Here is a 12,601-nt window from a genome sequence, read left to right on the forward strand (position 1 = left end):
ATGTACTCCCACAAAAGAAGTGGGAATAACCCTAAGAGCCATCTTTCTCAAATCACGGATGAATTTAAATGGGAAGAGGCATGCAACAACAAAAAAAATAGTTGTTAATGCATAAAACTACTGTATGTCTTCCAATAGCTGGACTCAAGAACCCTGGTTAAATACTGACTTTCTTTCAGAGTCAATCAGATAATAAGACCCCTTTAGAAGCACAGAATAGTTAAATTCATCACCATAATTTAATTGTAGAAGGTTATTAAAGAGCACTTCGACTCCCCTCCTGCTTCGGCGCTGCTTTTGTGTATTAAACTCAGACTAATCAAATTGCAGATTCCAAGAGTACTGTATTAGTCATCCCCATCCCTTTTAATTTGTTTAATGGCCTCCTTTTTTCTCCCCCCTCTTGTGTGTGTGTTCTGACTGGCTGTGCAGCGCTTAGGCTCACGACATGTAAATAAAGAATGGATAGGGGAACAGTTCGTCGAAAAGAATAAAGCGTGCCTCCATTCTAAAGTTACATTTGATGTCAGCGTAATTCATGGGACGTGTACTGCAAGCAGTGGTGCTTATTATTTCTGCTTAACTGTCTACAGACACAGGAGGAGAGGGGAGAGGGAGAGGGGGAAAAAAGGAAGAAAGAAAAGAAGTCTGAATTTATACTTACCGCTTCAAAAGCCCTTTTGTGCTTCGCCAACTTCTCCTGGCTGAAGATGCAGTATTTTGCCAAAAAGTCGACTCCAAGAGCAGACAAAAAAAAGGATAAAATACCCCATAAAAGAACTCTTTTCCCCACTTTTACTTACACATTTTTGTAAATTGCCATAAAGAAAACTATTTATTTTCTTTTAAATGCATGGCAATGCTGGTCACAGAAACCTCTTTTTGTAGAAATTCCAGTTTATGGCTTGCTTCTTATATTTTGGTTTGGGTTTTTTTCTTATTCTTTCTTACTTGGAACAGTCTTTTCACCTGGCCCAGGGCACAAAGTCAAAGTTAGATCTGAATAGGAGTTGTTTAGCATGTATAATGCACAAGTGCTCCGTCCTGGTCAGGCAGTAGTTTGGGAGCGTGGCGAGGCCTTGTTTTTGTGGTTTTTTTTAATATCCCAGAAAAGAACCTATTCAGACTTGAGTTGCACGAGTAGCATCCTCCATATATACCCCCAAGTCCAGAGGCACCAATAGAAACCAAATTCCTTTGGTTTGTTCTAGTCAGAAGAGACAAGTATAGCAACATAAACTTTTCTCTTCCAGTACTCAGTAGCAGTATCACAGAAATTATGCTCTTTTTCTTACTTCTCTCTCTCGACTGAGATCAAGTAGGACTCACTGTACCATTAAAAATATCATATGTGATTCCCTCTCCACAAGTTTTTTTGCTGGTTTCCATGCCTATCATCCAAGAAGACAAGGACTTTGAATTACTGGGCTGTATTAAGTTGGCCTTACTTCCTGACACCTAACACAGCATGAAAAACTGATGAAATTGGGTTGAGAAAATTTGAGGGAAATTTCAGATCATGCCACAAAAACAGGATGAGCTCATGAGTTTCGTGGATGGTACTGACTACATTATCTCTGCATTAAAACTTCTCCTAACACTTATTTGTTCCTTTCTAATTTCTTTCTCCATCACTTCATCATCACCTTCATATGAGAGAAACTCTATTTTCACTTCAAGGGAAACTGCCAGCAAATTCACAACATGATGGGGAAAAAGTGTTGGGGCTCAGCTCTTCTAATTTCCTGTTCTGTTAAAGTGAGAACTGGAAAACAGAAGTAATAATTTGCAAAAGGCTGCCATTAAAAAATTGGAAATGTTATTGCTATTGTAACAATAATTATTGGTAATATGACTTTACTGTAAAGAGAAAGGGAGTGATTCACAGGATTGTGGCAATCGAAACAAGCTTCTTTTTAAAAGAGTACATTTGTCTTCAGGTTGTGTTTTGGGGCATGTGCAAGAAAATTTCCTACTGGGAGGGAAGGCTCATTGTTTGTTTATAACTGTGTCCTAAACAGTACAAAAGGACAAATAGATATGCCTAAAGGCCTTTGTTTCTTACCCTATACACTCCAGTTGAACCAAATCTGCACAATAACAACAACAAAAAATATCTTGGTTTTCCATAACAAAACAGCAACACGGGTTTCTGTTTCAAGCACAAATTGACAGATGATCCAAGATTGTTGTTGCACGATGTGCTTCTGAATTCCAAAATAAACTACAATACTGAAAGGACTGAGAAAACTAATTTCTGACAGAATTGGTTCTGCACGTACCTATCTTACTGGCGACACCTAAGAAAGATTTACGTGAAAGAGCAGCAACTGCACTAGTGGCATAGCTTCTGAAAAAAAATTGCACCACGCTTAGTCCTGAGCACTTTCCTAGGATTTAGCATCTACTTTCCCCACAAGAAGATATCAAAAGTTGCCCTCTTTTGTTTGTAACCTGCCACGGGCTTGGGAGCTGTGGATGTTCCAACCCTCTGTGAAGCGCCAATGACGGGATCATCTGCGTTGGCGCCACCTGGTGATTCTGAACAATATCAAACCTTAAAAGAAAATGTGTCACGTTTACTCTTAAGAAAATCGTGACGTTTCTTCTCACCAAGAAATTCCTAACACTGCAGCTTCACTTTCAACTCAGTTGCTACCCAAATAGGCCTGTAACAATTTTGAGAGGGTAAAGAGGAAAGGCCACCTTTATCCCAGAATGGGAAGATCATGAAGGAAAGCTTTAGCTTTTTCTTTAATAAATTTTCAAGGTCAGATTGAGCTTTTGGATTATCTACTCTGATTTGGTGCATAACAAAGGCCAAAGGATGTCACATGTCACTGTGTAACCTTATCAACTATTTATTCCCAACTAGTGGACAGTGTTCTTGAAGAGTGTCCTGTGCTGATCTGAAGCTGTTGAATGTGGAGAATTCCATAACAGATCAATGTCTGGATTACATGTCACTCGAACTTGCATTTAGTCTCAACAACAGCAGTTTTCACACTGTTAAAGAATTCTTTAATATCCAGTACATCCTCCCTCTAAAATTACTTGTATGGTGTAGTAAAGTGCACACTCAAAAGAAATTAAGTGAAGCTGCCAGTATTTGTGTCAGACATTTTTACCAATCCCTAAAGGATTTTTTTGATGAATCTTGTATCTCTCACAGAGGTTGGCATCTTTTTAAAACATGAACATCAAAACTGTATGAACAGCCTCACCTCTTCTCTTATTATTTCCCCCCAGTATGGTCAAAGAGGCAAACAAAGAGTGCCATTTGCCATTCCAACCTTTGGCAATCATTTCAACTTTAGGGAACAGGTTTTCTCCAGCCATATTCCTCATGCATCTGTTTCTCTCTCTTTGTTTATTCCCCCATGTCCCCAGGAAGTTTTGAAATCGTTGATCAATTTTGACCAAGTGCAATGGAGGCGTAGAGGTTTGACAGGAATTAAGTACCTACAAGTTTCATGAAAATAGACAGCAGAGTAGAGGGAGGGAGGGAGGCCCTATTAATTCCCTCATTGAGGGAAAGACCTCAGCATGAGCTCAACCTTTGTTACAGCCTGAAAATCCACATGAGAGAGAGACCCTGGAAAGCAGCCATCATTAGTAGCACTGCTCATGGAACCACCTGTTTAATTATTCTCTGCCGTAAAGAACCGTTTAAAAACAGCTCCATAGCTTTCAATATAAGCTTGCTTGCAGTGCCCCCCGTAGGAGTCATGGAGACTGAGGTCAGGGGAAGCTGGGCCCCATGTTCATTGTACCTCTCATAATACATACCCCTAAAAGGCTGCTAGAGGTCTTTGGGCTCAGGCAGACCCAAATGTGGGTCTGCCATATTTGTCTTGCTGTTGCTCAGTACTTTACAGCCAGGTACACTCTTCTCCTCTGCTGCTGTCAGTGGAGACTGCTGTCTCCACTCCCTGTCTTTATCAGATAGCCCAGAGCTGGTGACACAAATTATGGCGTCTAAAGTAACCCTCAGGCCCTCCCTCCATACCTATTCAGTTTGCACCGAGCTGAGGAAAGCCTAAGAAAAAATAGCTAACTCAAAACAAACCTGTACTGAGCATGTTTGTACTGAAACAATCATTGTCATGAACTGGCCAGCTTCATGGGACAGTGAGAGAGTGCATTCCTTATGCAGAATTAGTTTGTCACCCTTGTGCCAAGTCAAGTCTTGACTCCAAAGCATAGAAGTATTCTAGCTTTGCAGCAGCACAGTTGCAAGGCTATTAATTCTTTACATACAGGTAGAATAATGTATGCTTCCCATTAGGAAAACATTAGTTGAGGAGTAAAAAAGACAGTTTTTACTGAAATAATACATCTAATCAAGTATTTCAGAGAGGACTGGAAAACAAATGTAATCACTTAAATGAATAATAATTAAAAAAAAAAAAATTAGCCAGGACTAAAATACCTTTCTAGTCTAGTGTTTATAAGATCGTACTTCAAGAAGGCACTTAGAAGAAAAAAAAAAAAGATATATTACTGGAGTGGAGAACAGGAAAATTAGTCTTTACTCCTTTGTTCACAAGCTGCTCCCCACCTGCAGCATTTGCTCCATACTCTCATGCCTATATAATTGCATAACTGCTTTCTGCACTCTTCCTGTGTTCTTCATAGAGTACACAGGAGATATCTCATGAAAACAGGCATAAGTTTCTAGAAGGAAAGGGCCCAGCAGGTGAGTGTTAACAAAGGTAGTTAGGGAAAGAGCATGTAAGATGCCAGGAAAATAAAAGAGAATTCAGGACACACCCAGGGGGCGTGCCCAGACTGGGGAACACTTGCATGATGACCTTGCACCATGAAGAGCTCATGGGCCATGTCAACTTTGGCAGCACTCCTCAATCCTGAAGAGGGGAAGGTGGCTTGCTTTTCTTTTGTAAACTAAAAATCTCATACTCACAGTGACATTCTTATGTTAAAAGAATATTAAAATTGAAAACTCAAGTACTTAAAGACTGGGACATTATGGAAAATATACTACAGTGCTACCTTCTGAAAGGCCATGTTGTGATGCACGAAGTCAGACTGTACTGGAAACTTCAGCTTTAGCATTTCGAAATGTTTCAAAACAAGAGAAAATGCAAGGCAGCTGTAATGTGAAGTTAGCAGCAACCTCTGTTCCCACCCAGCACAACAACTTCCACTTAGTTTTTTTTACTACATTTGTTGCATGTTCTTAAAACCATAAAGATCTTGTAACATTTTATGAACATCAAAGAATTAACCCTCTTAACCTTCCCAGAGCAGCACGTTATTCCCCTTTTACAGATAGGGAAATCGGGAGATTAAGTAACATTTCAGAAGCCAGCAAAAAGGGTGGTAGACACACAAAATCACTGCTCTTCAGCACCATCCTTTAACTGGAAGCAAGGGTCTCCCGTGGGATATCTGTATCAGAGCTTTGAAGGACATCAAACTATACCAGGCTGTCAATAGAGATAATGGAATAATTGGCAACTGTGCCTACGATGCTTTTCCTTTCAGAAAAGCTGGATTAGGATCTTCAGCCAATTAAGTAATGCTGTTGACTGGACAATCGTAGATGTTTATGAGACTGATAGAAAGGAAAATACAAGGGAAAGAATAATCAGGGGCTCAATTAAATACTAAACCCAGTACATTACTTACAAGGAGCTGAAGAAGCTTTGCTGGAATAAAACTGCTTTATGTTGGTCCTTGACCATTCAAACATCAGGGCTAGGAACCTAAACCTTCAGTTTCCTGGCAATAGTTCTGAAAGATCACTATGCAATTAATCACATTTTTCTGTCCAGTTAACACACTTGCTCTTCAGGGCCAAGCATTTCATACAGAAACAGGGGACAGAATAACAGTGTGTAAAGATGTAAGTTGTCAAAAGTATATGCACAAGCACAGATGTAAGTTGTCAAAAGTATATGCACAAGCACAGATACCTCTTCCCAAAAAACAGATGACTTTAAAGACAGTCCATCAATATTTTGCAAATGCAAAAGGTGCATTTGACTGGCTTCAAAATATTGAGTTAGTATTTTTTACCAAAATAAATTATTTTTATGTACCCTGTTACAAGAAAAATACAACAATTCAGTCAACCAAAAATGCTTCCTTAATGGAGCTTTCCAACACTGTTATAGGTATTTGATGTTTGTCATGCACTGTGTGCAGAGCTGGATTTAACACAATTAACTTCTAGATAAAAACATTAAATATTTTCAAGAGTCTGTACAGTCTGTACAGATTCCCATGCTACACAAGTAAAAGCAAATTGAGGCACACAGCAGCAGAATTTCATATGAAACAGGAGACCTGTTTTCTAGGGTAAGAGTTCCAAAGGGCACCTCCTTTTACAGGCCTCCCCAACAGACACTCCTGTAACTCCCAGGTGTGGCATCCATGAGGTGTTGTAAATAACTCACTTTATTCCCCCTTAAAAAGAAATACACCTTATAAATTTAAGATTCAGACTTTGGTCTGAAATGAGTTTCTTCTCTTTTCTTCCCCTTTCTTCTCTCTCACATGCATACACATAAACACAGAAATCCTTATATTTTAGATATCTCTCATGGGTATGCAAATATTAAATATTCTTTGCAAACAAGGATGTGAATGCCATTGTAACAGCAAGGGACAGCCAGTCTGCCATTCTGAAAGCTGAGATGTATAATAGGAAAAGCCAAGAGGAAAAAACTTACCTGCGTATCACCAAACTCAGCCACTCTGGGCATAAATATATAAAAATTATCAATTAGATAAAGAGTGTGCTGGTCAGAGAAGATTCTCAATGAAGTGGGATGAAACTAAAGAAGGCCCATGTGTACCACTCACACACACCCAGTAGACGAGCAGGAAAATCCTTTTCACAGCACTTGTAGCCCTTTATAAAACTTTTACACTATTGTATTGTGTAGCTTCAATAATGACAGCGATCACGAAAAGAAAAGAAAAGAAAAGAAAAGAAAAGAAAAGAAAAGAAAAGAAAAGAAAAGAAAAGAAAAGAAAAGAAAAGAAAAGAAAAGAAAAGAAAAGAAAAGAAAAGAAAAGAAAAGAAAAGAAAACATTTATCCTGGGTTTTTTTGGAAAGGTTTAATTTTCTGAAATCAGTTTCTCCTTTGCTAGCCCAGCTGCCCAGTCAAGTCATATTTCCTCCATACAAGTCAAAAAGCCAAGTTTGTCTTCATTTTTACCAAAGCACAAGGAGACCTGCACCTTTCCACACCCTCCTAAAAATCTAAAGATTTTTCACTTACTGTTGAACATTATCTGACTATAATATCAGGCAGACTTTCTGACTCATGCTGCTTCTGTCTCATGCTTTTCTTACTAGGCACAAGCACCAGAACAAAGCTTTACAGAAAGTTACTATGTTTTACCTCATTAGGCCTTTCAGAGTGGATCACAGTTCAGCAGCATTGTAGCTTGATACCTGGCTTTGCAACTAAGGTTTCTTCCAAGATGTTCTGTCTGGAGACCTGTGGGTCATCGGACGCTTCAGTTTCTTACCATCAAAAAAGCTCAAGCAGAAAAAGCCTCAGTGAACCTGCTTTATGACAACAAACAGGCAACCCAACTCACAGCGGATTCTCTCTCATCCTTGGCACCAATGTGAAGGTTTCTCAGTGGGCACGAGAGAAACTGGGGCCTTAATTCTTCCCTTGCATGAACTTCTGGGGTCAGCTGGCAAAAACTTGATCAAATCCAATCAATTCCAAGGCAGCGCCTGTCTTGTCAGGACAAAACGGGAAGCCTTTTGTTTCTGTGGGACTTGGGCCTTATCAGCTCATTCTGTCACTCATACTTCCTCAGCCCTCTTGCAAATCCTCCTGGATTTATTGCAGATGTATGAAGCTTGCTGGCAATAATAGTACAAGCAAAGAGGCTGGTCAGCTATCGACTCCAAGCTGTGGGTAATACCAATGGGAAATTATTCACACAAAAGGTGCGCTGGGGTGACAAATGAAGAGTGCGCTTCGGCCCATTGAAGATGCGAGGAGCTTGGACAAAGCTGACACACGCATATCAAGCAGCTCCGCTTTATCTGATTACATACTGAGCTCTTGCCTCCCTTTCCCAATACCAGCACCCTGCCCATGCTCTCCTCACCCCACACCCCACACCCCCCTTTCCTTTGAAGGGCACAGGTTGCTTTCTTCTATGCAGTGTAGCATGAAATGGTAATCTACAGAAGGAACCTGTCAAAAAAACCCCACAAACATTGTCTTCTCCTCTCCTTCCTTGAAAGACATTTTTAATGTTTAAATGCAGCAAAATCAAAGTGTTCCTCAGCAAAAGGGGGAAGGAAAATGAGCAGAGATTCATGCCGTGTTTTTCCATATCTCCCACCCACACCACAGAGACAAAGGAAGAATTATTTTGGCCACTTTTTAATATTTGAGGGTTTCCTCCACCCCTTTATTGTATATTCACAACTGCCTTCTTAATCTTTTTTTTTTTTTTCTCCTGAAGGTCATGAACACATTTCTAATCGGCATCCTGCAGGGACTACATGGAAAGACCACTTTGGTATTCAGGTCAGTTAGTAAGCAGTATTGTCCACCAACCCCACCACCAGCACTCTTTCCCCTAGGAAAAGATGCACCATGAAGCCAGCATGGGCTGAGCCTCCAAAGACCTTATGGCCCAGCCTCTTTGGGAGAGTCACACAGTATCATGTTAGGTATGCTGGCAACATCTAGGTGTGCTGTGACAGACCCTGGGAAATCTGCTGATTTCCATGGGGCCGAGCTCCTTATTCAAATTGTGGGTAATTTTGGAAGTCGGCTCACCTAAAGCTCATTATTTGCTTTGAGGTAAATTAGCACAATGGAAGATTTCAACTTTGTCAGAAACAAAAGGAATCCTAACAATGGCATTAGTCTACTGACCATAAGAAAAAGGGATATAAAGGCCAATAACAACAATAAAGAAAAAGCAGAAGTGCTTAATATTAAGGTAATTCAAAAAGCACCAAACTGTTATACTGAGCTCACTGCTGTAGTGAAATCATAGTGGACCATGAAGTGCCATCCATTGCAATAGCAGCTTACAGGGGTATTAAAAAACAAACACAAAATTTAGACATCAGCCAGTCTAGAAAATTGTTTCCAAGAGTTTAAAGAGAAATTGAAGCATTTATTTGGTTTGTCATTAAGCCAAACACTGAGGAAGCACCAGAGCTGGGAAGAAAGCTAATATTGTGCCACTGTTTTAAAAAGGGTAAATGGCACGACCCAGGTAATTATAGACCTGTCAGCTTGACATCAAACCCAGGCAAAACAGTGCAGCAGCTGATAAGGGATCTGATTAATAAAGAATGGAAGGAGGGAAATATAATTAATGCCAGTCAACACAGGTTTATGAAAACAGATCTTGTCAAACTAACTTGATATCTTTTTTGGATAAGATTACTGGTTTGGTTGATATAGGTAATAGACTTAGGACTTCTACTGTGTATTTCGCTTGGTATCACAGGAAATTTTTATTGAGACACCATAATGACACAAAACTGTCATGCTACCTATTCAGTGAGTTAAAAACTGTCTGACAGGTCTAAAAATGTAATTACAAAGGTAAGGCATTTATTGAGCTATATCTTGGCCCACTCTTACTTAGTACCTTTGTCAATGATGCACAAGAAAAACTTGTCACTAAAGAAGACCACAGAGGGCCAGTTGCTCAGGAGGTTGATAAATTTTTAATTTTTAAGCATCATTGTTGCTGATTCAGAATACTCTGGATAGTTTAACTAGCTGAAAAGAGGAAAGCAGTATGAGCTTTGAAGTGACCAGATGTAAAGACTTCCCAAAAGAAAGATACTAGAGTCATAACAAATAGTCTGCTGAACATGAACTTCCAGCTCATTTACCATGGCCAACAGCTCTAAAACAAATTTACATGAATAAATACGGGAATATGAATGAGGCCTAGATTTGTCACACTACTTTTCACTGGAAACAGACTCCCTGTAAATTCTCTCAAGCCTCAAGCAGCTCTCCTGCCAGTACCCAGGCAATATGGAAGGCACAGCTACAAGGATGGTATCTCTCTCTTACTGCGCTATTCAGCACACCTACCAAGCAAGTGCTGCTTCCATCTGGAGCTGCTCAAGTTGGCTAAAATGCCAGCAACATGGCCAGGTCACCTCCACCCACATGATGCCACATGTTGTACAGTTTTCCATTAACACAATCCTGCTGTGCTCAGCGCCTTTGCTAAGATCCTAGAAGCTCCTGGCCTGGGTTGTGTCCTGTTCCTAAGAGGAGGACCATGCCCTTTTTTTTTCCATGTGGATGAAGTACACCATCTCTAGATAGCATTACAAATTTGCCAAGGTCTTCCAAAACCAGAACCTGCATGAGCAGCTTGTTACCTGGCTGGTCCAACAGGGGTAGAGGCCTGGACTAGTCTGAGGGCACATTAAGGGGCTTTTATATGGATAATAGTTCAGGTGATGACATGCCCACAGTCAGCCCTTGGAAGTAAGCAGTGTCCACAAAACATAATATGATATTGATGCACACCCACACCATCTTAACCCCCCTCCCTCCAGAGAGGAGCTCCCACACCCACCACAGAAAAGCTGTCCAATTCTCTCTTCACCGTCCACTTAACAGGGGACCAGAGAAGAGCAGTGCCACGCAATGTCAGTTGAGCAATGCTCTTAACTACATAATAACTGAAAATTCTCTATTTGTGACACTGAGTGATGATTATATCAGACATACTGTGAGAAGAAGTGAAGCATCCAGGCACTCTCCCACCATGAAGTTAGAAAGCTGCTCCAAGGGTCTTCACTTAGGAAATAGTTTCACTAGGGCAAGGATTAGGATTGGGCATTCACTGGCTTGCACCATTTCCAGAAAGACAAAGCTGAACAAGTGGCAACATCTGAGATGACAACTTGGAGTTTGTCAGATTGAATTGCTTTCAGTTTTGTCAAAGGGAAAACCAGGCTCATGACACCACAGGAGTCAAGTTGCACTCAAACTGCTTTGTAACTTCTGTGGTGTCCCAGATGCCTTGTGATGAGACAGATTAATAAGTAGTTGCTAAATTTCTGACTTCATGTAGACAAAAATCAAGGTATCTTTTAGTTTATTTTAGGCTTCTGTTAGGAACACCTCTATTTTAGATTTAACACAAACACTTCTTTCTATTGATATTTTTAGTCATCAACCATAAACTTGGATTTTGTTATCATTTTGTAGAGCCTAGTGTTCTTTTAGAGGTATTTTAATGTACATTGTTGTTTCTGTTTTAGTGAGTGTTGTTCATTTTGTAAGAAACAGATGGTGTTTGCTGAATTTTGTTTGTTCCAAAAATAAGCAATGCCCAACTGTTCACTATGGAGGTGTGAAAGGAGGAGGAGGTGGCCTGATGCATAAACACAACTTTTCCCTCCTACTTGCCCTTGCTGTTCTGCTGGTGAAAGGAATTACTGCTGTCTCGTTATAGCCTGCAAAGCTGTGGGGTTCGTGCTGTGTCTCTACCAGAGAGGGCAAACAGCTCCATGGCCATCCGTGCCAGAGCAGAGCAGTAGCTAAAAGCTCCTGGGAGGCTGGCCCAGAGAGTTTTGTAAGAGCTTCTTTGCAGTCCAACGAAGGAGGAACACACTGCTTATCAACTAACGATAGTAGGTAGCTTAAATTAGGACACATCAAGCTCCCTCTGTAGTCAATGGAGAGAAGTAGGCTTTTCCTGACAGGCAGCAGAAATTATGTGTATAGGCAGACTATAGAGACTTACTTTCAATTTACAGTTTCACAGGCAAATTAAGTCTGCTGACTCTGCTGACTCCCCTCCATAATGTTCTTGGGCAGGAACAGCAGTGCAGAGGCTATGCAAGGTCTCAAGGGATGGATGCTTTTGGGCAGATTGCTCTGAAGATCACAGGGGATCACTGGGCTCTACCAAGAGAAGGGAAATGTGTCAGGAGTGAGAAGACAGGTACAATTCTGACTTGTATTTAGGAGTTCAGAACAGTGCATCAAAACCACAAGGAGCAAGTTCTGGATTCATATTATCATCTTTGTGAAAATAAAGGTACATCTTTATAAAAATTATCTATAACAACCTGAGCAGGGACAAAGCCCATCAGTCTTTTAAAACTCTGCAGTGCATGCCACAGTCCCAGACACTAGCATCAACACCTGAGGCTTACTCCCCAGAGTTTGACACAAAGGCCCAGGAGCTGGACTGTGCTCTCTATGCACACTTCAGAACATCAGCATCAAGCCATTCATTGGCATTTTCACCTTTGCTGAGGTGGTTCATTCATAGGCTGCAGCCTTCTCTGGCCATTGCTCTACCTGGTTGGGCCTCCTCATGAGCCAAGACACAGTTGTTTTGATTTGATTAAACTATTGTAAAGTGTTCGTTTGGCCCAGCTATCCAGCAGCACACCTTTAAATCCTCTGCTAGATGATGCACCTTAATGACTATCAAGGCCAGGTGCCTGCCTGCAAACAAGGCTCAACAAGGCTTGTGAAACACCAGCCACCTTACATTGCCAAACAGGAGAATCTGTGGCATCTGATAATATATTTTCTGAATAAAGTATTTTTAAAAAAGAGATAACCACTGCAGGATCCCCTATTAT

This window comes from Apus apus, chromosome 1 (genome assembly GCF_020740795.1).
Source record: "Apus apus isolate bApuApu2 chromosome 1, bApuApu2.pri.cur, whole genome shotgun sequence".
NCBI lineage: Eukaryota > Metazoa > Chordata > Aves > Apodiformes > Apodidae > Apus > Apus apus.